This window comes from Octopus bimaculoides, chromosome 14 (genome assembly GCF_046866305.1).
Source record: "Octopus bimaculoides isolate indiv1 chromosome 14, ASM4686630v1, whole genome shotgun sequence".
Taxonomy (NCBI): domain Eukaryota; kingdom Metazoa; phylum Mollusca; class Cephalopoda; order Octopoda; family Octopodidae; genus Octopus; species Octopus bimaculoides.
Genome location: NC_142941.1, coordinates 26,950,957 through 26,978,456, shown reverse-complemented (window position 1 = coordinate 26,978,456; position 27,500 = coordinate 26,950,957). Strand labels below are relative to the sequence as shown.

General features: G+C 37.1%; 1 long non-coding RNA gene across 1 annotated transcript in view; it reads left to right on the top strand.

Moving 5' to 3' along the window:
• LOC149132654 (uncharacterized) overlaps positions 1-15,691 on the top strand; it is a 21,916-nt gene extending 6,225 nt beyond the window's left edge. The window contains exon 2 of the long non-coding RNA XR_016244394.1: positions 15,033-15,691. This is a non-coding gene — a long non-coding RNA (uncharacterized LOC149132654). The remainder of the gene's footprint in view (positions 1-15,032) is intronic.
• The last annotated feature ends 11,809 nt before the right edge of the window (positions 15,692-27,500 follow it).

The following is a 27,500-nucleotide window of genomic DNA, read 5'->3' as shown; positions in this document are numbered from 1 at the left end:
GTTGAAGTCTCCTGTTAACACTAAAGTTTTCGACGTCGCTAGGAAATTTTCCAAATCTCGAAAAAAAACCGTTTGTCTATTTTCTTGCGGAGCATATAGTGCTACCAACCTGAAAGACTGCTTATTCGCGTGTGTCACATCCAGAACGACCAGCCTACCTTCTGGGTCTAGAAAGACTGCACTTACCTGTACATCCAAGCTTTTTTTGAACAGTACCACAACGCCCCCACTCCCTCCTTGACTCGGAGAAATAACTTTCTCGTAATCATTAAGAAGAGGTGAGAACGCCTGTGGGCCGTTCAGCTTGGACTCAGTCACAACACATATATCTATCTTTCGCGACCTGAGGTCGTTTAGGAGGCATGTCTGCTTCCATTTGGACCCCAGGCCACGAACATTTATACACCCTATCTTAACTTCCATGAAAAAAAAAAGTTTACATTACCTTTGCAGGAGGGGTTTCACGACTTGCATCGTCCCCTCCTCCGGTATCTTCTATGACTGGTGTAGCCGTTGGTTTTAAAATAATTTTTTCTTTCACGACATGCTGACTCACATCAAAAATATCGTCAGCATATCTCCGTTTGAATTGTTCGTAGTGTTCGGCACTTATCCTCGCCAACCGTATGTGCGGCGGTTTACCTTCAATCGGTCCCATTATCGTATAGTTTTTTTTTGTTATTAGTTCGTGTAATACTTCGTTTTTGATGGTGTACGAAACAATTCTTTCTTGCGGGGGTTTAGGAGCGGGTTTCAATTTGGGAGTGAACGAGGGTATTTTTTCTTGTATGTTTTGCGTTTTTTCTTTTTTTCTTGTAGGGGGAGGGGAGTCTGGGCCAATGGGTTTTTTCCTTTTGTTTTTGGCAACTTCAAACTCCGCTTCTTCCTTACTTTTTCCTTTTTCTATTACGACTTCCGGTGTTTTCGTTTTTCCTTGTTTGTCATCTTTTTTAAGTTCAGTTTTCTCCGGTATTTCTTTCTCCCTTTGGGGAGGGACTTCTTTTTTTTGGTTCGGTTTTTTTATTTTTACACATTCGGAGCGCACGTGGCCCTTTTCTCCACATTTAAAACATCTGGGCCTCCGTCCCTCCACCGACACTCTTGCACTGAGACCTTCCCCTATAAATATCCTGTCTGGTCTGGTCTCGAGGGTATCGTTTGACGCTAGAACTATAAGCTCTAGCGCCTGCCCCTTCCAATTGAGTGCGTTCCTCCTTCTCATTGTGAGTACTTCCACTTGATCCTCCACGTCGTAAATTAAAGCTTCTACCAACCAGTTTACGTCATACCCGGGTGGAATGTCTTCTATTGTGATTTTTGCAGTTCTCCGACCCAGGTATGTGGGTAAGAGCATTACCTCTTCGGTTTTCAACGTTTGTGTTGATACTACTTTCGCAATTTCTGCGGATTCGAATTGGGCCTCTACTGTAGCATTTCGAGGCCCTCTACCGACATATTTTATTTTTTCCCACACAGGGGCAAGACACTTTTCAATTGCATCCGTTTTCATCATCATGATGCGCCTTTCTTTGCAATTGTACACTTTGTAGATAACGGTTCTTACCGCCAACTCTTGGATAGTTTCCTTTGGCGGTATTAACCTTGTTATGTCGTCTGTTTTCCTTATTAGGTTTCTGTACTTGTACCACTGTTCGGGTATCACCTCCATTGCTTCAAATTGTCCGCCTACGGCGGAAGAAAAACTGCTGGCCTTTTTCTCTTCCTTGGTTACTTCTGGGTCTACTTGAAATACTTGTGTATTATTGAAACAAATTTCTTCTTGTAAAAGAGGAAAGTCCTCATCACACAGTAGAAAGGTCATTTCGTTATCCATATTGAAAAAGTTTTCGTTTTACACGATGGTAGTTTGCTATCTCTCTAAAAGAGAGCAGCAAAAAAGAAAATTTTTGCCCCGCAGGGCGCAATTCCACAGGAACAACAGTTGAAACTTGACAAAGTTCACACCAAACAGCAACAAAAAGGACAGAAACAACTCACTAAACTAGGCAGAAGCAATTCAAATCAATACGACGAGCCGGAAGTAGATTGCCGGCTAGATAGAGAAGCCTGTTTCGCCTTCGCAAACTTATATAATCATGGTGAAGTTTATTCACTGATCAGCAAAATTAGAAATATAATATTTCTAAATCTCTCAGAGAGATTTAAGCAGTAGTGGAGCGATAAAGTTGTAGTATATTGTCAACTTAATGTGACAATCCCAATAAGGGAACACACTGATCAGTGAATAAACTTCACTATGATTTATATAAGTTTGCTAAGGCGAAACAGGCTTCTCTATCCAGCTGGCAAGCTACTTCAGGCTGATGACGAGCAAAGTCTCAGAAACATGTCCCTGAATGCTGGCTAGGCTGGGTGGAGGAGCTTGTCTCCCCCTCGCAAACTTAAGGACACAGTAATTGTGTCAAGGCCGACAGGAAGCGCTCCAGCTTCCTAGGGCTAAACGGCAGTAGTGTGTTCCCTTATTGGGATTGTCACATTAAGTTGACAATATACTACAACTTTATATATATATATATATATATATATATATATATATATATATATATATATATATATTTATTTATTTATTTATATATGTATGTATGTATGTATGTATGTATGCATGTATGTGCGTGTATAAGTTTGTGTGACTGTGTTTGTCCCCCATCATCGCTTAACAACCGATTCTAGCGTGTTTACGCCCCCGTAACCTAGCGGTTCGGCAAAAGGGACGGATAGAATGAGTACTAGGCTTACAAAGAATAAGTTCTGGGGTCGATTTGCTCGACTAAAGGCGGTGTTCCAGCATGGCCACAATCAAATAACTGAAACAAAAGAATATATGTACATATGTATGTATATATATATGTATATATATATATATATATATATATATATATATATATATATATATATGTATATATATGTGCATATATATGTTTATATATGTGTATATATATATGTGTATATATGTATATATATGTATGTATATATGTAGGTATATATGTAGGTATATATATATATATATATATATATATATATATATATATATATATATATATATATATATATATATATATACATATGTATATATCTATGTATATATATGTGTGTGTGTATATATATGTACATATATATATATATGTATATATATATATAAGTATATATATACGGGTATATATAAAGAAGCATTGGTTATAGAACAAACATTAAATTTGGGTTGACTTTACATACAACACCACCCCTCAAACATTTAATCATATATAAAAAAACACAATGGTTTACAAACACATAAAAACCATAAAAAATACATATACATAAAATCACATAAGGTAAAAATATATATTCTAATAAAATACAAATAGAACGTCTTATCAAAAGTTAAATATAACGACTAAAAATTCAAAACTACGAAAAAGCCTAATGGACAAATATAAAATAAATAAAGATAAAAATAAAATAAAATAAGTGTTCACCGACTAAAAAGATTAAAGACGATTAAAGACGATTAAAATATTTTTAAAAAATTATTTCAAAAAAATATTCGAAAAAGTTTTTTACTTCACTCACACAAGTACGTCCAAAGTTCATAAGTAAGCAGACTCTCACAGGTCAAATTCACATACATCTTGAAAAAAGTCTTTTATTCCCCTCACACATCTACGTTCAAAGTTCAAAATAAACAGATATCACCGGTCAAATTCAACATTCACATATATCTATGGCCATTTCGGGAGCTCACCACCGCAGTTCATTTACACTAAAGAGCATCACGGCGATGACACCCTCATTAGGATAAACATGAAACATGCACAGATCAAAACTTTTTATGAAAAGCTTATATAATTTAAGAAGAACCCACCAGCTGACCAGTCCAAATTTTCTGTAGAAAAAAATAAAATAAATAATGGAGAACTTCCCAAAGAGTCATTTGCAATAAGTCTTCTATCAAGTTCTTTTACGCAGTAATGCCAAATTTGGCCTCCATTATTGCATCTATAAATAGAAGCAAGTGAAATGGGCAAGGGCACTGGAGATGTTCTTCTGATGGAAACCCCTGTTCTGGGTAGGTAAGTTATGATATGCCTAAGGTTAGTGATGCCAACATTTTGTTCCCACCTGTTGTATTGAACCCCAGTAATGAGAGATGTGAAGGAGTGAATATGGGAAACCTGACAAGTACTGTTAGTAGTAGAAACAAGGTTAGGGATGGCCTTGAGAAATCATGTAATTGTAGGAACCCTGGATTATGTCCCCTTGATGGGTTTTGTCTAATTACTAATGCAATATATAAATGCGTTGTTAAGGATGAGGATGATTTAAATAAGTTTTATATAGGTAGTACAGTAAATTTTAAGGTTAGATATAGGGCCCACATGAGCTCGTTTTCATACGAAAAATACTGTAGCTCTACCACACTCGCATCTTATTTACACGAATAATAAGTGCTATTCTCTGGAATGGTCCGTTATTTCGAGAGCCCCTTACTTCAGAGTAAATATAAATAAGTGTAAATTGTGTGTAAACGAATCCCTTGCAATCCTTAAGTGTTTTGGGCCAATAGATTTAGTGAGGTGATCCCTTTTTGCAACTATAGGTTTTCGTCCACATTTTTGAAAGTACATAAAAATAAAAATAGATGTAATAAAATTGTTTGGCGTTACGGGGGATTTTAAACCGGTGAGGTTAAATTTCTGTTAACTACGACCACCTGAGTGTTTAGTAATAGTCTCTTTTTTTTCTATAGAAAATTTGGACTGGTCTGCCGACGGGTTCATCTTAAATTATATAAGCTTTTCATTAAACGTTTTGATCTGTGCATGTTTCATGTTTATCCTGATGAGGGGGTCATCGCCGTGATGCACATATGCATATATATATATATATATATATATATATATATATATATATATATATATATATATATATATATATATATATATATATAATTCACAGGTGGGTGACGGATTTCAGTCTTCATTCTCTGACCTTTGAGTTTCATAAACTTCTTAATCTGGCGTGTCTTCACCATTTCAAATTCTTTCATCTACCACTTTTCCAGATTTTGTTGGATTCTCTTTCTATCATCATCTCTGGCTATTTTTCTAAGTAATGAAGGTTATCTCTCTTTGATTTCGTTATTTAATTGATGTTTAATATTGATGTTAAATATAGAACTGTATTATATGTATATATATATATATATATATATATGTGTGTGTGTGTGTGTGTGTGTGTGTGTGTGTGTGTGTGTGTGTGTGTGTGTGTACATTTGTGTTGATTAGCTTGATAATTGATGAGATGCCGGAGCAGGTTTCCGCTCCGACATCCGAAACTCGGAGTCTTATTATGGAAACCGAATAATTGTCACATATCATGCTTACAGATGAATTAATCTATTTACAAAATATCGAGGTCTCTTTCATTCCTTTGTTGTCTTACCATTACTATTAATATATGTATACATATGTATATGGTGGTTGTCTGCTCCCTATGCAAAGTTTGACCACCTCCTGTACCTACACCTTAGAACCATCATGGCATCTGATGTGGCTTTTTAAACCAGACAATATTCTGAAAAGACACCCACATAGATTGCACATCCGATTTGGACCTCCAACAGCTACAGATAAGTTCTGATCTTTGTGGATCTTAAGATGTCTTTTGAGGCCTCCGTTAGATTTGCAAACCTTCTGGCATACACTGCATTCGAAGGTGTGCACAGACATATAGGCAGAATAGTTGGTGGAGGTTCGTTTTCCGTGGATTTGCAAATGAGATTTGAGCCCAGCAAAAGAAAGGTATGGTCTATCACAAAATGTGCACACAAAAAGGTCATTTTCATTCACCTTTTCGATCATAAAAATCTTCCTTAGATATCTTTTGAGTCTTATATGCGTTATCCTGGCCTCTTCAAACGCTTTCAGTCCACTCCACACCTTTGTTCGCCATCTAACCCAATCCGAAGCAAGGCTTTCTATGCCTTCTGAATTCATTCCAAGTGACTTCATAGTAGTCCTTATGCCGTCCTTAAACCTTTTTTTATGTTTACGTCGATAGCGTTTCCCCTCTGCTAGCTCACCATGAACAGCTGTTTCGGCATGATTCATCCGCCATTCGAACAATATGGGCACACCATCTCAATTGGTTCCTCAAAATCATAGCTTTAATTGAGGTGATGCTTGCAGATACAAGGACATCTGTGTTTGGAATAAAAGAACTCCATTTAATTTTTAAAATGCGATGAAGGCATTTTTGGTGGAATTGTTCTAACAATTTAAAATGTCTTTCATAAAATGTCTTTCATGTCCAAATTTCACAGGAATACAACAGGGATAGTAAGACAAATGATTTGTAAAGAGCCAGCTTTGTATTCTTATTTATATGTCGCCGGCACTAAACGCATGACTCCAAGCCACCAAATGCTTTTGCTGCCCTTTGAATTCGCAGCTGTATTTCTCTATTAATATTTCCATAACTTTGTACAGAACTTCCAAGGTAGATGAACAAATCGACAACCTCAAGTAATTTACTCGGAACAAAAATTTTAGAGTGGTTACAAACAGCATCACACGCAGGTTGATGCATTACAATTTTTTTTTCAAGTTGATGGTCAAGCCAAAATCATCACAAGCTGAGTCAAATGCAGATAGAAGAGATTGCAGACCTGTTTCAGAATGACTGACAAGATCACAATCGTCAGCGTATAAAAGTTCCCTAATGAATGAAGTAAAAACCTTCGTTTTGAATTTCAGTCTGGTCATATTAAAAACATTCCCTGTTGTTCGATATTTTATGTAAATCCCCTCTTGAAAGTTTTGAAAAGCATGTGACAACACAACAGCAAAGTATATTACAAAGAAGGTGAGTGCATCAAGTTCTCCTTGCTTTACTCCATTTTCTACAGCAAAAGGTTGAGAGAGCCTACCACCAAAGTTAACTCTAGCTTTCATATCTTGATGCAAAGCCCTGATCATGTTTACAAATTTTTCTGGGCAACCTATTTTCCTTAAAATCGAATGCTTTGCTCAAATCAACAAAGCAATGGTTTAGAGCAAGATTCTATTCAATGCATTTTTCTTGTTATTGTCTGATAGTAAAGATACAATCAGCTGTGCCCCTGGAGGAACGAAAACCACACTGAGACTCAGACACTATATTTGGAACTATGAAGGTATTTAAATGTTCTAACAAAATGCGGGCAAGTACCTTTCCAACCACAGACAAAAGCGAAATCTCACGAAAATTACCACACAAATCCTTTTGCCCCGATTTATACAAGGAGACTAAAATGGCATCAATCCAGTCTTGAGGCACTCAGTTCTCTAACAGTGACAAATTTATATATTTTTAAGAGTTCAAACATTTTGTCACCCCCATGTTTCAAGATTTCTGCCAGATTCCATCAGACTCTGGAGACTTATTGTTATTCAGCTTATTCACAGCTAAATAAATGTCATCTAGAGTTAATTCAAATGTCATCTCTTCTATAACTTGAGGGTGTTCGACTTTTTCTATCGTCCTCATGTCAACGGATGATGGTCTATTCAAAAGTGCAGAAAAATATTCTACCCAGCGCTTATGAATAGAAGCGGTGTCAGTCAGAAGCAAACATCCATTTGCTGTTTTCACTGGAGCTTTTGAAGAAAATTTGGGCCATATATCTTCTTAACATAAGAGTACAAACCCTTGGCATCATTTCTATCAGCTGCTTCTTGTGCCCCTTTTGCTCTATTATTCCACCATTCCTGTTTAATTTTCCTTAGAGCAATCTAACTTTGCTTTTCAGCTTTCTGTAAGCTTCGTTTGAGTTCAAGGACTGAGAAAGAAGTGTATTGCCTAAGTTTATTTTTCTAAAAGTAGATGAATTTCTGCTGATCTATCTGAGAACCAGTCACTATACTTACGTGATTTAAATCCCACTGACGAACTTGCAGCCTGAAATACTTTTGTTTTGAAATCTTCCCATAGATTGTTTGGGCCAAGATTGATACTTTCTATAGCATTGTGGAATCTTTGTAAGTTGCCTGATAATTTAAAGTTTGCAACATTTAACTTTTTGGGTACCTTAGGACCAGAGTGTCGATTTTTAGGCATTATCGAAAAATCTGTTTTTCCACGCACTAGACGATGGTCAGTTCAGTTTTCTGCTCCTCTCATGGCCCGAACGCCAGAAGCGTATTTCATATCACGTTTTCTTATCAGAATATAATCTATGTGATACCAGTGCTTAGATCTTGGGTGCATCCAGGTGGTTTTATATTTATTTGTCTGCTTAAACAGAGTGTTGGTGACAACCAGATTATTCTCAGTACAAAACGTCAAAAGAGCTACTCCCTTTTTATAACATTTTCCAATCCCATGTCAACCTAAAACAGGCCATGAAATGTAGTCCTTTCCAACTCTTGCATTGAAATTTCCCAATATGACCAGCTTGTCAGAAATTGGTACTTTCCTCAATAATTGTGCTAGACCAACATAAAACCGTCCTACAGTTTCATCACAATGGGACATTGTTTGTGCTGACAACGGTAATAAACCTACCTTTTGTCAGTTGAATACGGCATGATAAGATCCGTTCAGATATACCACTTGGAAGCTATACAATGGAGGATACTAATGTATTTTTGAGAGAAAACCCAACACCAGATTCTCTACGCCGACCCTTAGGTAGGCCTCTCCAAAAGATAGTATATCCATAAGTAGCTTCATTTACTTGACCCTCGGCAGAAAGAGAAAAGTTTCAGAGAGCGCAACTATATCAAGAGAATATTTCTTAAGTTCACATGCAATAAGTGCAGTACGTCTTTCTGGTCTCTTGTTGAAATTATCATCAAGAAGTGTGCGCACATTCCAACAACCAAAATTCAAAGGATGTTTGACCATAGTGGCAGGATGACGACCGCGCCCAGCCTATGATACACTGGGAAGCCTGCCGTTCCCCTGACGTTCCCAAGCTTTTTTTGCCATTTACTGTATCTTTTTGAGACATTTTAGAGTAAGCTACAAGCGCATTTTTAGGTTTCTGCCAACCAACCAATTCAATGATTTAACTAAGATCTGGTGTACAGGAAGTACCTGTGCAGATGAAGAATTTTCAGTGGGTGTAGTTTGCACTGCACTACCCCCACCCCCACCCATTAGCCCAAGAAGACTTTCGCCGGTATGACATGAAAATTGACAAAACCAGGAACTTCCGAGGCCTCAGGTTTTATTTCGGAGATTTCCTTCTCCTAGGTAGATTACCAACCAAGGTTAAAGAGCTTCCACCTGTCCATAAGGTAAACTATACCATTCCAGACACCAAACCGACAGTCAAACATTCTATAGAGTGACCAAATATCACTCCGGTGACCGTCGCGGAGTAACTCATTTATACATAGAAAGAAAAAGAAAAGTACGCTATGTGATTTGCAAATGTAAATAAGAATAAAATATAAATAATATATATAATTATAAAAAAGTAAAAGATATGCAATTTAAAAATATAAATAAAGTAAGATTTAAATATAAGTAATATGTATATAAAAGTAAAAATATACATATATATATACATAAAAAGGTATGATGTGTGAATAATAATTAAATATAAATAATATATATAAATATAAAAAAGTAAGATATGTAATTGAAAAATATAAAGTAAGATTTAAATATATATAATAGATATATAAAAGTAAAAATATACACATATATATACATATAAGTAAAAAAGATATATATTTCTTAGGCCTCCGTCGGTCATGGCTGACCATGGATGATGTCATCCGTCCGTTGAGTTGTCTATTCAGTTTTTGCAACGCCTCCTGTGGCTGTAGAGACCGATGCGAGAGTGGCAGTCTCGTTTGCAGAGGTTACACCTATACGTTGAATCCGGTCTGTTGGCTGTCATTTCTTTTCTGCGGGCTCGGTTTTCAGCTGCTGCCACCCTCAAATTCTCTTTGCCGGTCTGCAGTTGTTTGTGAAAAGTGTCTCTCCAGCTGGTTCGGTCGGCTGCGAGATCCTCCCAGGAATTGGTGTTGATACCAAGTACCTTCATATCCCTCCTGCACACGTCCCTGTACCTCAGTTTCGGGTGGCCAATGTTTCTCTGCCCTGCGACAAGCTCTCCGTAAAGGACCTCCTTTGGGATCCGACTTTCCTCCATATGGCGAACGTGGCCAATCCAGCGCAGCCAACGTTGTCTTAGTAAGGTGAGCATGGTGGGGAGGCCAGCACGAGACAGAACGTCAGTATTGGTTACTTTGTCTTGCCAGAGGATGCCGAGTATGCGGACGTGAAAGGTGTTGAGCCGTTTCTCCTGGCGGGCGTACGCGGTCCATGTCTCGCTGCCGTATAGCAGGGTGCTAAGGACACAAGCACTGTACGCAGCCATTTTCGTTTTCACTGCTAGCTTGGGGTTTGTCCACACTCTTGGTGTGAGGTGAGCGTATGTTGTGGCTGCCTTCCCGATCCTCTTGTCTATCTCAACATCTAAGGAGAGGTTGTTGGTGGTAGTGGAACCAAGGTACATAAACTGGTGGACAACCTCGAGCTCATAGTTGTCGATGGTGATGACAGGTGGTGCCGGGGTGTTTTGACCCATAACGCTTGTCTTCTTCAGACTGATAATCATCCCGAAGTCTTTGCAGGTCTGAGCTAAGCAATCCATCAGCAGCTGCAGTTCCCTCTGAGTGTGAGTCGCAACTGCAGCGTCATCAGCGAACAGCATGTCTCTAATGAGGACTTCACGGACCTTTGTCCTCGCTTTTAGGCAAGCAAGATTGAACAGCCTACCATCCGATCTCGTCTGTAAGTATATTCCCTCTGGTGCTGTGCCAAATGCATGCCTCAGGAGGAGTGAGAAGAAGATCCCGAAAAGGGTTGGGGCGAGTACGTAGCCTTGTTTGACCCCGTTGCGTATGTCGAAGGGCTCGGAGAGGTTGCCGTTGAACTGCGCAGTTCCTTTCATGTTGGAGTGGAAAGACTCGATTAAGATTTGGAGGACAGCCGATCTTTCGGAGAGCCTTGAAAAGTTAACTTTTTCATTTTCCATATGAAAAGAAAAAAAAAGGCTGGAGAAGAAATGCCTGTTGCAAAGTGTGTTTCGTAAAGATGGAAGTCTGTGGCGTGTTGAGAGTGAAAGAACCTGTTTAAGTGAGAACACAAAAGGGAAAAATAAAGTCTTCAGTGGGAGAATGTGGTTTGCCGGGTGAACCACGTCATCCGCTTCATTTTGTTGATCATACATTCGTATTTTAATTTGAATCTTTTAAAATTATTCATTTATACTGTTAATCTCATTCGATCCCGGACCCCCTATTTGTTTGTCTGTCCTTGCATAGTCCCTCTTTCTTGAACCTATATGGTAAATAAAGAAAATGACTGTTCAGGAGTTCCTTTGCCCTTTGACGGGTCTTATTTTTCATCCCGCAGGGTTTCCAACAACACCCTCCTTACCAAGCAAGCCTGGTGGGGATGCCAGTTTTGTCGCCAACGATCCGACCATGCGACAGGTTGTACAAGATTACATGTTACCAGTAGCATTCATATATATATATATGTATATACATATGTATATATGCATATATATATATATATATATATATATATATATATATATATATATATATGTATGTATGTATGTATGTATGTATGTATGTATGTATGTATGTATGTATATATATGTATGTATGTATATTTATGTATATATGTATATACATATGTATATTTATGTTTTTTCGTTGTTATTTTATATTTAGCGTTGAGTTCCTTCATTACTAGTTTCCTGTAGGTGATATAGTCCAGTCTATATAAGTTTCCAATTTTTATCTGCTGGGACCAGTATTCCTGGTTTGTTCTTAACTCAGGATTATACTACCCCTATAGGAAACCAGGTGAAGTTACGAGATACGTGAGCAAATTATCAAATCACCCCGCCTAATGTGTTTAAATCAGTAGTTAAAAGTATTTCTAGGAGAATTACAAAATTATCAGCAAATAATGATATTCTTAATACCCATTGCCACCACTACAATTTTGCTTTCTCTAAGGTTGGATATGACCAGGAAATTATTTTTCTTAGTCCTGAAAGTGAAAATAATGAGAGTTTGAGTGATAGACGGACTACTAATTTACTTAGTTGTGAAAAATACCAAATGGAAAAGCATCCTACAAACCCAACAATTTAAATAATAATAGAATAAGCAACAACAGGAAATTGGATGCTAAAACTGGAACGAAGCTTTGGTTAGATAATAAAGGTAGTGATGAGAAAGAGCTGGTTACTACTCCCTACATAGATATGAAAACTACTGGAAATAGGAACATACCTAATAATCAATTCACGACTTTGGGGAGCAGTGATAGAACAGGTAGATCCCGCCATTACTTACATCGTAAGTTTGAAAGTAAATACTTCGTCTGGTTCAATATTCCTTACAACTGTGCCATATCCACAAACATATATAGGAAATTTATGGCTATTTTAGAAAAAAATTTCCCTACTCCCCATAGATATAACAGAATCTTTTCTCGTAAGATAGTTAGAATCTCGTATTCTACTCTTCCCAATATGGGTCTCATCGTAGCTAGATTAAATAAGAAGACTATAAAATTAGCAAGAGGTGATGATGGTGATGATGATGATACTACTACTACTACTACCACTACTACTACTACTACTACTACTACTACTACTACTACTACTACTACTACTAATAATAATAATAATAATAATAATAATAATAGTACTATCAACTATAGCGTAAACCCCCAAAATGAGAATAGTAATATTGGAGAAGTGGAAAATAGAAATGGCAGTGTTAATACTTCTAAAATACACAATATAGGCTGTAACTCTGGTGCCTATACTAGTATAGAAATTAATGATATGCCTGTTGACGTTGAAGCAGATTTGAATGAAGGGGAAATAGATAATAGTAGACATGAACATAACACGCTTGATGAATAGTAGGATTAATAATAATAGTGATAATATTAATAATAATAATAACAATATGAATATCAATAGTACTAATATTTAACAGTAGTAATTCTCTTGGTTGCAATTGTAGAGTTAAGTTTCACTGTCTATTATTAGGCCAATATCTTACCCAGAACGTAATTTATAAATGTACAATCATAACTATAACTGGTAATTTTATATATATTGGATGTTCGATTAATATGAAAAAACGGCTTTATAATCACCTTTCCTCTTTTAGACTCAAACATAAGGCTAATTGTACGTCATTATCTAGTAAGATTTGGAAGCTGAAGGAAAGAGGGATTGAGTTTATTTTTAAATGAGAAATAATAAGGAAAGCGCAGCCTTATAGAAATAGTAGATACGGGTGTGAGCTGTGCTCTATGGAAACTTATGAGATTTTTAAGCATAAGGACAAGAGCAACCTGATTAACAATAGATTAGACTTAAGGGTATCATGCGTACATAGTGTCACCCGTACATTTAAATATTTTCGAAATTAGCGTTTTATAGGTGTTGTGCTTGAACTGAATTGATGGTAACTAACTTTCAAAAGTTTTAGTGTTGGATCTAATTATTCTTACCCTCTAGTTTATATATATATATATATATATATATATATATATATATATATATATATATATATATATACATATATATATATATAATAAATCAGGTGATATTCGGTTATATGAGGAATTAAAATACATTGCATATGATATAAGCTATATAGTATAGTAAGTTAGTGTGCTACATGGTGTTAGTATACTATCTTATGAATATTCCTGCCTAGTTAGTCTTACTTCATCATGGTTTTAGTAATTAATCTATTTATCCCTTTCTATAGTGTTCCACCTTCCTGATCATATTATTATTTTTATAAAGACCTTTATGTAAGTAGCCCTCCTAATTAAGTGACCCCAAGAAACTATATTATCATGTATGTATTAACATTGGAAACTTATAAAACTTTTAAAACTTATATTATACCTCTCAGCTTACAATTAATATATAGTTAGCATGTTCTATCGCCCCAGTATTCCTTTAGTAAATACCAGTGATCAGTCTTTATAGATACCACCTAATAAATAAATAAATAATTTAGTAAAATGATTGAATTATTAAACAAATACTATATAATCTTCTCTTTTCTATTGATGATATTCATCAAGGTTTTAATGATTAAACTATTTATTCCTTTCTATGGTGTTCCACCCTACTGATCATATTATCATTTTTATAATAGCCATTATGTAAGTAAACCTAATTTTTGTACCCCAAGAAATTTATATTAGCTTATATATAACAGTACCGGTAACTTCACAACTTATAATATACCTCTTAGATTATAATTAATATATAGTTAGTATGTTCTATCGCCCCAGTATTCCTTTAGTAAATGCCAGTGGTCAGTCTTCATAGATACCACCTAATAAGTAAATAATTAAGTATATGAATGAATATTAAACTAATTCTATGTGTTTTTTTCTCTCTCTGTTGTTGAAACTTTTGGTATATATTCAAAATTATTCAAAATTTATCCTTTTGGTTATAATATTTGTCTTGGTAACCCTAAATTTTGTTTTTAAACAATATAACAATATTGTTTAAATCAATCACCTATAGTACCCCCATGATAAAATTTCCCCTGTAATACCATCATTGGTTTTATTAGCGTCTTGCCCCTTTAACTGGTAATTAACACCTTGATTTAAGGTCTTCTTTACCAGACCTCATTATAGCCAGTACTACTTCAAACTAATCTTGACAAGTTTTATGTCTATACCCACCATGATTCTGTCAACTCTCTCATGCCCTTTCCTAACAAACACTGTTCTCTAGTCTTAGGTTGTGATATACTAAAATTTGATAAACAAGACTATAAATTAAAACCGACCCCAAAATCAGTGACAAGCTGGGACCCTAACAAGTTTTTTTCCTGATATCTTAGAAACTTCTAAGATGAAGTGAAAACAAGCATGGACATTGTCTGTCTCTTAGAGGATTTAAGTAGAATTATACAAACGTGTCCGACTGATTAAATTAATTCTATTTATTTATGCAGCTGAGGACATTCAAGACAAGAAATCAGGAAGTCATGTTGACACTATGGAAGACCTTTGTCCTCAGCCGCTTAGACTTCTGCTCTCAGCTCTGGTCACCACACTGTGTCAAGCTAACAATGGAGATTGAAGCGATCCAGCGTCACTACACTAAAAAGATTGTTACAGTCCAACAGCCGAATTACAAGAAGAGGCTGAAAGAATTACGACACTACTCCCTAGAGCGTAGATGTGAGAGATATGTAATGATTTACATGTGAAAACTACTGGAAGGGCTGGTACCCAATTTTGGCATCAAGTGTTATATGAATGCTCGTATTGGACGCCACTGCACAGTACCGGAGATACCGTCCAATGCATCTAATGTAAGAACTAGGTACTGCAATAGCCTAGGGTTCAGAGGAACACAGCTCTTCAATGGTCTGTCAAAACAAATGAGAAACTTACACGACATAGATATGGAGGTTTTCAAAAAGAAACAGGACAATCTCCTATCCACAATACCAGACGAACAAATGCCTCGACATGAGGTACAGTTGAGGGCAACAATGCCAAATTCCCTCATACACCAGATGGGCCATCGATAATTTTGATGGGATCGCATTAGTTGGAGAGGAACCACGGAAGGATTGTGGAGAGGGTACAAAAATAAAGAGTGAAAAAAAATCATGGTCGTGCTCCAGTATGACCATAGCTACCTGGTTGAAGCACGTAAAGGAATAAAGGAATATATATATGTGTATATATATATATATATATATACATATATATATATATATATATATATATATATATATATATATATATATATATATATATATATATATATATATATATATATATATATGTATATATATATACATATACATATATATACATATACATATATATACATATACAGGGAGACCAGAAAGCTTAAACCTACATGCACATAATCCACCGAATACCAACAGGACTCACAAAGAGAGAAGTCCATATATTCCTTCTGCTCCCAACAAAAGGCTGTATGCAGAGGCTGTACGAACTGCAGCAGCTGACCAGCAAGCTTTTTTAAGCTTGGCCCAGAAAATGGTACATTAGTTAACGTGGATACAGAGGGTACAGAGTCAACACCACACGAACCATTGTCCAAGACCACCACAGATGATGGATCAGGGATGGCCACCGCTAACACCAGGAACCCCTGCACAGATATCACACCGATATTCCTACTGAATATCCAGGGCCTATTACGAACAGGCGGCAAAGACAAGTTTCTATACCTGAAAGACCTAGTTACATGCAATCAAGCAATATGCATGGTGCTTACCGAAACGCATCTAACACCTAATATAGCAGATGCGGAGATAAACATACCAGAGTATGCCGTACTCCGAACAGACAGAAGGGATAGAAGTCATGGGGGAGTTGCAATGTACATCCGAGAAGATGTCACACCCCTACTACTCCTATCACACTCAAACTCTGTCTGTGATACTTTAATAGTACACATAAAACAAATTGATGTAGTTGTATGCTCAACATACCGTCCACCAAATACCGCAAAGCAGGAGGGTAAATTTGAGGACAGCCTCAGACGCATAGAAGAGGTCTTGACAAATCTGGACCAACACATCAATATACTTTTCCTAGGCGACTTTAACCTCCCAAATGTTAAATGGCCTGAAGGTCACATCCTCTCTGGGATGTCACTGCATGAACAAAGCCAGGCAAAATCTTTGTTAGAATTATCCAACATGCTGTTGGAACAAGTGATACTCCAACCAACCAAGGGAAGCAATATTTTAGATCTCTGCTTCACAAACAATGTGAGCCTAATCCATAATGTGAAAATAACGCCTACATCTCTCTCAGATCATAACATTATAGAATTAACTATGTATGGTCCTAGACAACCCACTGACACCCGGAGGACTCAAATAATATCCAACCTGAATTTCCACAGGGCGGACTGGAAGTCAATTCGCAGAGAGATTCGAAATCAAAACTGGCATGACAGCCTTTCTATACAAGACAATGACCTCAAACTAAGTCATTTTATGTCAACCATACAAGACATATGCACCGAATACGTGCCATATAGAAAGACCAGCAAACATGCCAATAGAATTCCTAGAGACAGGAAATCCTTATGAGACACAGAACAAAGGTCTCAAACCAGTTAAATAGAGAACTGGAGGATAGGAAAAGGGCTAAATTAAAACTAACACTGTTAGAAATAGAAAACAAGATTAAACTCTCCCATGAATAGGAGAGAGCAGAGAAGGAGAAGAGAGAGCAGAGAAGGAGAAGAGAGAGCAGAGAAGGAGAAGAGAGAGCAGAGAAGGAGAAGAGAGAGCAGAGAAGGAGAAGAGAGAGCAGAGAAGGAGAAGAGAGAGCAGTAGAAAGCATAAAAACAAACCCCAAGGCTTTCTATAGATTTGCAAAAGAGACTGCTACGGCACAGTATAAAATAGGACCCCTATTCCTGCCTAATGGCTCACTGAATGCAGATCCCACATGGATAAGTGAAGTGCTCAGTGCACAATTCAAGAGTGTCTTCACTTCTCCTCTGAGTCACATGCAGATAAAGAACCCAGCTGATTTCTTTGACAATAGCACTCAGCAGAAAAAGACTGCATCCATTACCTATGTTGACATTGAAGAGGAAGATGTAATAGCTGCCATAAACGAAATGAGCTCAAATTCGGCAACTGGCCCCGATGGTTTCCCAGCTGTCCTCTTAAAGTCGTGTAAACAAGAATTAGCAGGACCACTCCGGATACTCTTCCAGAGTTTCCTTGCAAATGGTAAACTTCCCAAAAATCTGAAGGAAGGCACCGTCATATGTCCTATCCATAAAGGTGGAAGCAGAGCAGAGGCTGGGAACTACAGGCCCATCTCTCTGACTTCACATATTAGCAAAGTCATGGAACGAATTGTCAGAAGGAGATTGATTGCGTTCCTAGAAGAAAATGACTTGCTGAATGAGACCCAGCATGGTTTCCGTCCAGGTAGAAGCTGCCTCATGCAGCTCTTGCAGCATTATGACTGGGTCCTGAAGCAGCTACTTGACCATTCAAATGTTGATGTGATATATCTCGACTTTGCAAAAGCCTTTGACAAAGTTGATCATGGCTTGATATGTCACAAGCTGCGAAACCTTAGCATAGCTGGTAAATTAGGAGAATGGCTGCATGACTTCCTGAATGGTAGAAGTCAGACAGTTGCAGCCAATGGAGAACTATCTAGGGAAACGCAAATATTGAGCGGTGTTCCGCAAGGAACTGTCCTGGGACCACTACTGTTCATAGTGGCCCTTCTGGACATGCCCACGGTCACTCGGAGAGCCACTGTCACTAGCTACGCTGATGATACAAAACTATCTCAGGCAATAAACAATCCTGATGATATTGTAAGCCTGCAGAATGACCTAAATGCAATATACGAGTGGGCAGAGCAAAATAATATGTGGTTCAATGCAAAAAAATTTCAAGTACTGCGCTACAAGGCCACAAGTGCCTCCCAACTGGCATACACAGGACCTGGAGGTACTGCAATCCCAGAACCACAAACAGTAAGAGACCTGGGCATCAACATGTGTAGTGATGCATCATTTCACATGCACATTGTCAAGTTGATAGCAAAATGCAGACAACTGGCAGGGTGGATACTGGGGACATTCCGTACAAGGGATCAAAAAGTCATGTTGACTCTATGGAAGACATTTATTCTGAGCCGCCTAGACTATTGCTCTCAGTTGTGGTCACCACACAGTGTCAAGCGGACAGCAGAACTCGAGGCAATTCAGCAGCACTATACAAAAAAGATCGCCACAGTCCAACAGATGGACTACAGGGAGCGACTGAAGGTACTAGGTCTCTACTCCCTGGAGGGCAGGCGGGAGAGATATGTAATAATATACATATGGAAAATACTGGAAGGACTGGTGCCAAACTTTGGTATCAAGTACTACAGGAATGCCCGCACGGGTCGCCACTGCATGGTGCCAAAGGTGCCGTCCACTGCATCTCACATAAGAACGAGATACTGCAGCAGCCTCGGTTTCAGAGGACCTAAGCTCTTCAATGCCCTGCCAAAACATTTGAGAGACCTGCAAGACATGGATGTGGAGGTCTTCAAGACAAAACTCGACGCTTTCCTCTCCACGATACCAGACGAACCAATGTCTCGAAATGAGACACAGTTTAGGGCAGCGATGTCAAATTCTCTTATACACCAGATGTGCCATCAAAACTCTTGATTGGACTATATCAGGTGGAAGAGAAGAGCCATGCAAGGAACGTGAAGAGAGCACAGCATAAAGACGGAAAATCGCAGTGGTGCTCCAGCATGACCACTGCCATTTGGCTGAAACCCATAAATAAATAAATAAATAAATAAATATATATATATATATATATATATATATATATATATATATATATATATATATATATATATATATTCACAAAATGAGGGTGGAGAGGGAGGTATTGCCTTCCAACCATTTTGTTGAAAGATGTTTGTCGTTTCAAGTTCCCGTTCGTCAGCCAAAGCCAACAGGCTTCACTTTCAACATCTTCGGTTTGTTGCTTGAACTGGTATGTAATTCTGTTTCTTTTCATTTGTTCTTCCTTTCCTCTTTGAATTCTCTTACTGTTTCAGTTACTTTTTGGGTATCTCTGACTGCCGAAAGCATTCTCTTTTTATTCTGTACAATATAATTCTTCAGACCTAGTATTGCAGTACCAACAGTATCTTACGCGTTTTGTAATTCTCCACTACCTGCCCTTCTTGGCAGTTAAAGTCAGTCGTGGAGTGCGTTGTGCATTGTTAGCAGCTTCCTGTGTCTTATATCCAAGTTCTGCAGCTCGGCCTTTGTCCATTTCAGAAAATGGGTAGAGAATCTCTATACTGGCATTGCCCATGTATTTATGGCTTTAATGATGTTCTCTCCATTTAATTTTGTTTCGAACATCTTCCTAATTCTCTTTTTATACTCTCTAGTGACTCTCTCTCATTTCTCTTTCCATTATCTTATCGTCTTGCAGTATTCCGAGGTCCTCGTTATTCCAAAGCGATCGAATGATCTGGTAATTTTACGCCATCGGACTTTATCTTCTGGCTTCCCTTTATAGTTAGTACTCCACACTTATTCACTCCAAACTGCATTTCAATGTTTTTACTGAATACTCTCACAGTTTAGAGAATCTAGGTCTGTCTCAATTTTTGTATATGTCTTGAGGTCATCCATAAACAGATAGACAGGCCTGGCTTTCCAGTTTTATATTTTCTTGTTCATCTCTTACTTTCTTACTCTTAATTGTTATATTCTCTTGTGTCGCTCCATCTTCGATTTCTCTTAAATTTCCATAACCCAGACGCTTTATATTATGTTAGATTTCTTTGCTCCAGATTTCTGCCCAGAACTTTTTTGCTGCTTCAGCATCTGGCATATCAATTTTATAAATGATGCTCTTTTTCATTGTCCAGTTGTTTATAGAATTTTCTTTCATTGTTCTTGAAAAGTCTATTCCGCTGATACTGGTTTGTTCTCTGTTGGTATCTATTTTTTGTTTTGTTTTACTCGACACTGCTTTGATCTTTTGCTTTAGTTCCTCTTTAATTAGTTGCAGTCCTTTCTGTCTTATGTTGTGTTTCTTTTGCAATGGGTTCCTGTGTCTTTCTTTTACCCTCTTCTTTTCTATGATTACAGTTATTCGTTCAAGATCTCTTTTGAGCTTTCAGTTTGATTCTCAAGCCTTCGTTCCTAACAAGGGACTTTGTCCTTTGTTTTTCTTTCACTTTTAACTCCAAGTGTCTGCACAGTGACAGAGGTTGCGCAGTATATAAAGTCGTTTTGGTTTATGTTTTCTATATAGATTTTCGTTAAAAGTTCGCCCATCTTTTTCATTACTTTATATAGTTTTCCTCTTTCAATTCCTCTTAGAGTTGGTAACTATTTTTTCGCTATTTCGTGCCTCATTCAGGTGTAGTAGTAGGTTTCTTTCTTCTTCTGTAGCAAGAAGAATGCCGACAAATACTCCTACTACTACTATTGAGTGAGAGAGCAATGCTTGCCGTGAAAGTGACACTGAAGTACAAATATACGAAGCCAAATATACCCATCATGACAACCCATATGACAAGGCACATGCATCACAACTATATATTTGCGGCGTGATGATCTCATATCAAGATAAACAGTGCATGACCTTGCAGATGGGACCCAGTTAGAATTATCTTCGGTTCGAGTAGCCGATCCCGCTCAAAAGTTCCCTGAATAAAGGGTTAAGTGTGTTGAACGAAATACCCATACTTCCAGAGGTGAATTATTCAAACCCCAAATAATTCCTCTCAACACATAGCTATGATGCCCCACCCCACTACTTCTACTCGTGATCAGAGATACGTCAGCCACCACGGGGCATGCTCAACTGGTTATGGTCAAACAACTGACAAGCAAATCTGTGGTATTGAGCAAATTATTTGCTGTTACCCATCCATTACACCAAGGCAAAGCATGTACATGATAACACTTTCAATCAGTTATGATCAAAAGTCATGAGAGCCACTATGTGGTACTGCATCAAAGCAATTATTATTATTATTATTATTATTATTATTATTATTATTATTCAGTAGTTTTATTTTTATAACGTGCTTTCACTTCACTACCGAGCGCAGCTCTGTGCGCCTTGGGTATGTGCTGTGGTTTGCTGTGGTGCTCTTATGTTTACTGTATTGAAAGTGTTTTGCGTAGAATGTGTGCAGTGCCCAGTAGTGCAATTTTCTCTATGTTATATATATTTGTAAGTCCTGGTGTTTTTGTTATGTATTTGTCTGAATATTTTTTTATTATACCTAAGGCACCTACTATGATAGGAATTGTTTCTGTTTTTAGATTCCACATTCGAGTTTTCTCTATTTCCAGGTCTTTGTATTTTGAAAGTTTTTCCATTTCTTTTAGAGAAACGTTGTCATCTGCTGGTATTGATACATCAATTAGAAAGCATTTTTTTTCTTCATGATCTTTGACAACTATATCTGGTCTATTTGCCTTAATTTCTCTATCTGTGTGTATTGGCATATCCCAGAGTATGGTTGCTTTCTCGTTTTCTGTGACCTTTTCTGGCGTGTGTTTATACCATCTTTTTTCTGTTGTTATTCCATAGTGTTGGCATAGCTTCCAGTGTATATAGGTCCCAGCTCTGTCGTGTCTGTGAATATATTCCTTCTTAGCCAGGACTGGGCAGCCAGAGATAATATGATTTATTGTTTCTTGTCCATCTCCACATATTCTACAGTTACTTGTTATATTTCTTTTCATTATGTGTTTTTGGTAATTTCTGGTGGGGAGGCTCTGGTCTTGTGCAGCAATTAAAAATCCTTCAGTCTCTGCTTTGAGTCCTGAGCTTCTCAGCCATTGCTGGGATTTTTCTCTGTCTATTTCTTTCGCATTTAGTTTAGCCCAGTATTTACCATGTAGGGGCTTTTCTTGCCATCGTTTTATCATGGTCCGTTGCTGTTCTAGTTTTAGTCTGGATTTCATTTGTTTTATAGCTTTTGTTGTTTCTTCTTCTTCTTCTTCGTATTTGTTAGGTAGATTGATTTCTTGTTTGTATTTGTCAGCTTCTTTAAATACTGAAAACAGTTTTTTGTTTTGCTCGTGTTTTGTGGCTATTTGTATTAGTTTCCCTTGCTTCTGGAGTAGGTATTTTTGCAGTCCTATGGTGGTTATTTTATAATAGTTTTCTAGCTGTATAAGACCCCTGCCACCTTCTGTGCGTTGTATATATAGCCTTTCTATGTCAGATTTTGGGTGGTGCATCCTATATCCTGTCATTATTTTTCTTGTTTTCCTGTCTATTTTACATAGTTCGTTTAGTGTCCAGTTAAGGATGCTGTAGCTGTAGCTTATAACTGGGACAGCTAAAGTGTTGATACCCATTATCTTGTTTTTAGCATTGAGCTCTGTTTTTAGTATTAATCTAACTCGTCTATAGTACTCTTTCTTTATTTTTTCTTTCATTTGTGTATGTTGTATCCTATCTAGTTCATTGACTCCTAAATACTTATATGGTTGGCTTTCGTCTAGTTCTCTTATTTCATTGGCTTTATCTAGTGTTATATTGCTACTTTTAACTAATTTTCCTCTTTTCAGGGTTGCTTTGGCACCTTTTTCTAATCCGAATTTCATATCTATTTCCTTGGTAAAGCCGTGTACTGTCTGTAGTAGTGTTTCTAGCTCTTTGTCGTTTTTTGCATATAATTTTAGGTCATCCATATATAGAAGGTGGCTGACTGTTTTTCCGTAGCATTTGTAACCGCATCCAGTTCTATTTAGCAATTCTGTTAAAGGTGTGAGTGCCAGGCAGAACAGGAGTGGAGAGAGCGTGTCTCCCTGGAATATTCCTCTTCTAATGGGGATGGCTTTCGTTTTCACAAGTCCCTCTTTTGTTTCGAGCTGTAGCAATGTCTGCCATTTGTTCATTGAGTGCTCTATGTATTTTATGATAATGGGTGCCACCTTATTTATGGCTAGTGTTTCCAGAATCCACGTGTGGGGAACACTGTTGAAAGCCTTTTGGTAGTCCACCCAGGCCATACTGAGGCCTTTCTTCTTTCTGCGGCTGTCTTCAGTTATGGCTTTATTGATCAATAATTGATCTTTACAGCCGTATGAGCCCTTGCAGCATCCCTTCTGCTCTTCTGGAAACAGGTTGTTATTTTCCAGGTGCTTACTCAATCTCTGCGATATTATTGCAGTAAAGGCTTTGTAGATCGTAGGGAGACAGGTTATAGGTCTATAGTTTTGTGGTTTTTCCGTTTCCGTGGATTATTATTGTTAGTATTATTATTATTATTATTCAGTAGTCTTATTTTTATCACGTGCTTTCACTGCACTACCAAGCGTAGTTTTGTGTGCCTTAAGTATGTGCTGTGGTTTGTTGTGGTGCTCTTATTTTCACTGTATTGAAAATGCTTTACGTAGGATGTGTGCGCTGCTTAGTAGTGCTATTTTCTGTATCTTATATATACTTGTAAGTTCTGTATTTGTCTGAATGTTTTTTTTTAAATCATACCTAATGCGCCTACTATAATAGGAATTGCTCCACATTCGAATTAGCTCTATTTCCAGATTTTTATATTTCGAAAGTTTCTCCGTTTCTTTTAGAGAAGTGTTGTCATCTGTTGGAATTGATACATCGATTAGAAAGTATCTGTTTCTTTGATAATTCTATCCGGCCTATTAACCTTGATTTCTCTATCTGTGTGTATTGGCATATCTCAGATTATGATTGCTTTCTCATTTTCTGTGACCGTTTCTGGGGTGAGCCTACATCATCTTTTTTCTGTTGCTATTCCATAGTGTTGGCATAGCTTCCAGTGTATATAGGTCCCAACTCTGTCGTGTCTGTGAATATATTACTTCTTAACCAGGACTGGACAGCCAGAGACAATATGATTTATTGTTTCTTCTCTATGACAACATTATTATTATTATTATTATTATTATTATTATTATTATTATTATTATTGTTCAGTAGTTTTATTTTTATAACGTTCTTTCACTTCACTACCGAGCGCAGCTCTGTGCGCCTTGGGTATGTGCTGTGGTTTGCTGTGATGCTCTTATGGTTACTGTATTGAAAGTGTTTTGCGTAGGATGTGTGCAGTGCCCAGTAGTGCAATTTTCTCTATGTTATATATATTTGTAAGTCCTGGTGTTTTTGTTATGTATTTGTCTGAATATTTTTTTATTATACCTAAGGCACCTACTATGATAGGAATTGTTTCTGTTTTTAGATTCCACATTCGAGTTACCTCTATTTCCAGGTCTTTGTATTTTGAAAGTTTTTCCATTTCTTTTAGAGAAACGTTGTCATCTGCTGGTATTGATACATCAATTAGAAAGCATTTTTTTTCTTCATGATCTTTGACAACTATATCTGGTCTATTTGCCTTAATTTCTCTATCTGTGTGTATTGGCATATCCCAGAGTATGGTTGCTTTCTCGTTTTCTGTGACCTTTTCTGGCGTGTGTATATACCATCTTTTTTCTGTCGTTATTCCATAGTGTTGGCATAGCTTCCAGTGTATATAGGTCCCAGCTCTGTCGTGTCTGTGAATATATTCCTTCTTAGCCATTATTGTTATTATTATTATTATTATTATTATTATTATTATTATTATTATTATTATTATTATTATTATTATTATTATCATCATCATCATCATCATTATTATTATTATTATTATTATTATTATTATTATCATTATTATTGCCTTTGCACAGCTTCTAACGCTGGAGATGTACTATGGTGTCAGCTGTTCACTACTAGTGAACTAAGGTAACACCTCTTATGTTTCGAGCACCTTCCGGAGTATTCGAGCGGTTCCAAGCAAGTGCTCCACCCTTACTGCAGCCCCTATTTGTTCCATGTATTTCTCAAGATTTTTACTCACTGTTCCCAGGGCTCCGACAATTATTGATACTACTACTACCTTTTTCATCGACCACAACTACTCAACCTCCCAAGCTAACCTGTCATGTCTATCGACTTTTCTTTCTTCCTTATCGCATACCTTGTTGTCAGCTGGGCATGCTATATCTATGATCTAGCATAGTTTGCTTTCTTTCTCAATTAAGACTATGTCTGGCTTCCTATTCTCTATCTCTTGGTCGCACTGAATCATAAAATCCCACAGGTTCTATGCGTTATCATTTTCGATGATGGCTTCGGGTTTATGGTCATACCAATTTTTTGTTCTGTCAATAATAATAATAATAATAATAATAATAATAATAATAATAATAATAAAAGATGGGGAAGAAGAGAAGACTTATTGGATGCGAACAACATAGCATGGTATGTAAAAAATGCCACAAAACCGCCATTATTAGAAGTAAGAAGGTCAGGCGTGTGCAGGATGTAAGATTGCAAAGGTAAAGCACTACAAGAAATTGAAAACGAATGAAACTGAAAATAGGTGGGTAAAGAAAAGAATGGATGGACAATTTCATATGGATGTTGCAAAGTGTCCAATGGACAAGCCTTGCTATATTGTAGTGACGGCTCTTATATTCCGTCTGGGCTTTTGTGGCGTACATTGACTGGTAATAAGCCATACGGTTTCACCATTTTATCCACAAATTCTGCATTATCACTTTCTGATATGTTGTCTATTATGTATTTTATGTAATTTGTTCTTAGTGCCTGCTCTTAGGCAGCACAGATTAGAGCCTCCGGTTTTAAATTACTTTTAGTCATCCACAGCCATCTTTTTTCTCTGTCTGTCTTATCTTCAACATCCATATGAAATTGTCCATGCACTCTTTTCTTTACCCACCTATTTTCAGTTTCATTCGTTTTCAATTTTTTGTGTAATCTTTCATCCTGCACACGCCTGACCTTCCTACTTCTAATAATGGCGGTTTTGTGGCATTTTTTACATACCATGCTATGTTGTTTTCTTCTGCTCTAATGATATGTTCGCATCCAATAAGTCTTCTCTTCTTCTCCATCTTTTATTATTATTATTATTATCATCATCATCATCATCATTATTATTATTATTATTATTATTATTATTATTATTATTATTATTATTATTATTGTCGTTGTTGTTGTTGTTGTTGTTGTTGTTGTTATTATTATTATTGTTCAGTAGTTTTATTTTTATAACGTGCTTTCACTTCACTACCGAGCGCAGCTCTGTGTGCCTTGGGTACGTGCTGTGGTTTGCTGTAATGCTCTTATGGTTACTGTATTGAAAGTGTTTTGCGTAGGATGTGTGTAGTGCCCAGTAGTGCAATTTTCTGTATGTTATATATATTTGTAAGTCCTGGTGTTTTTGTTATGTATTATTATTATTATTATTATTATTATTATTATTATTATTATTATTATTATCATTATCATTATTATTATTATTATCATTGTTGTTGTTGTTGTTGTTGTTGTTGCTGTTGCTGCTGCTGCTGCTGCTGCTTTTGTTATCATCATTTAAAGTGGCAAGCTGGCAGAATAGTTAGCACGCTGGGCAAAATGCTTCACTGCATTTCGTACGTCTTTACGTTCTGAGTTCAAATTCCTCCGAGGTCGACTTTGCCTTTCATCCCTTCGGGGTCGATAAAATAAGTACCGGTTGTGTACTGGCGACGATCTAACCGACTGGCCCCCTCCCCAAATTTCAGGCCTTGTGCCTATAATAGAAAGGATTTTTATTATTATCTTTTCGTAAACAATGTAGGTAAAAATGCACCGGAGTCTTTAGTCATCTGTCAAGTCACAACAAGGACCTGACAGATAATAATTTCCTTAAGATGTCCTCTGTGCTCAATAAGGCTGCTTTTTGCAAGACATCAATCTTCCATGGTATTTCCAGTTGCGTTAAGAAGTTTTGAAGTTTCAATAGGATTTAGCCCAACGCTCCGATCACCACTGGTATCACTTTTACATTACCCTCTCGCATTCCATACA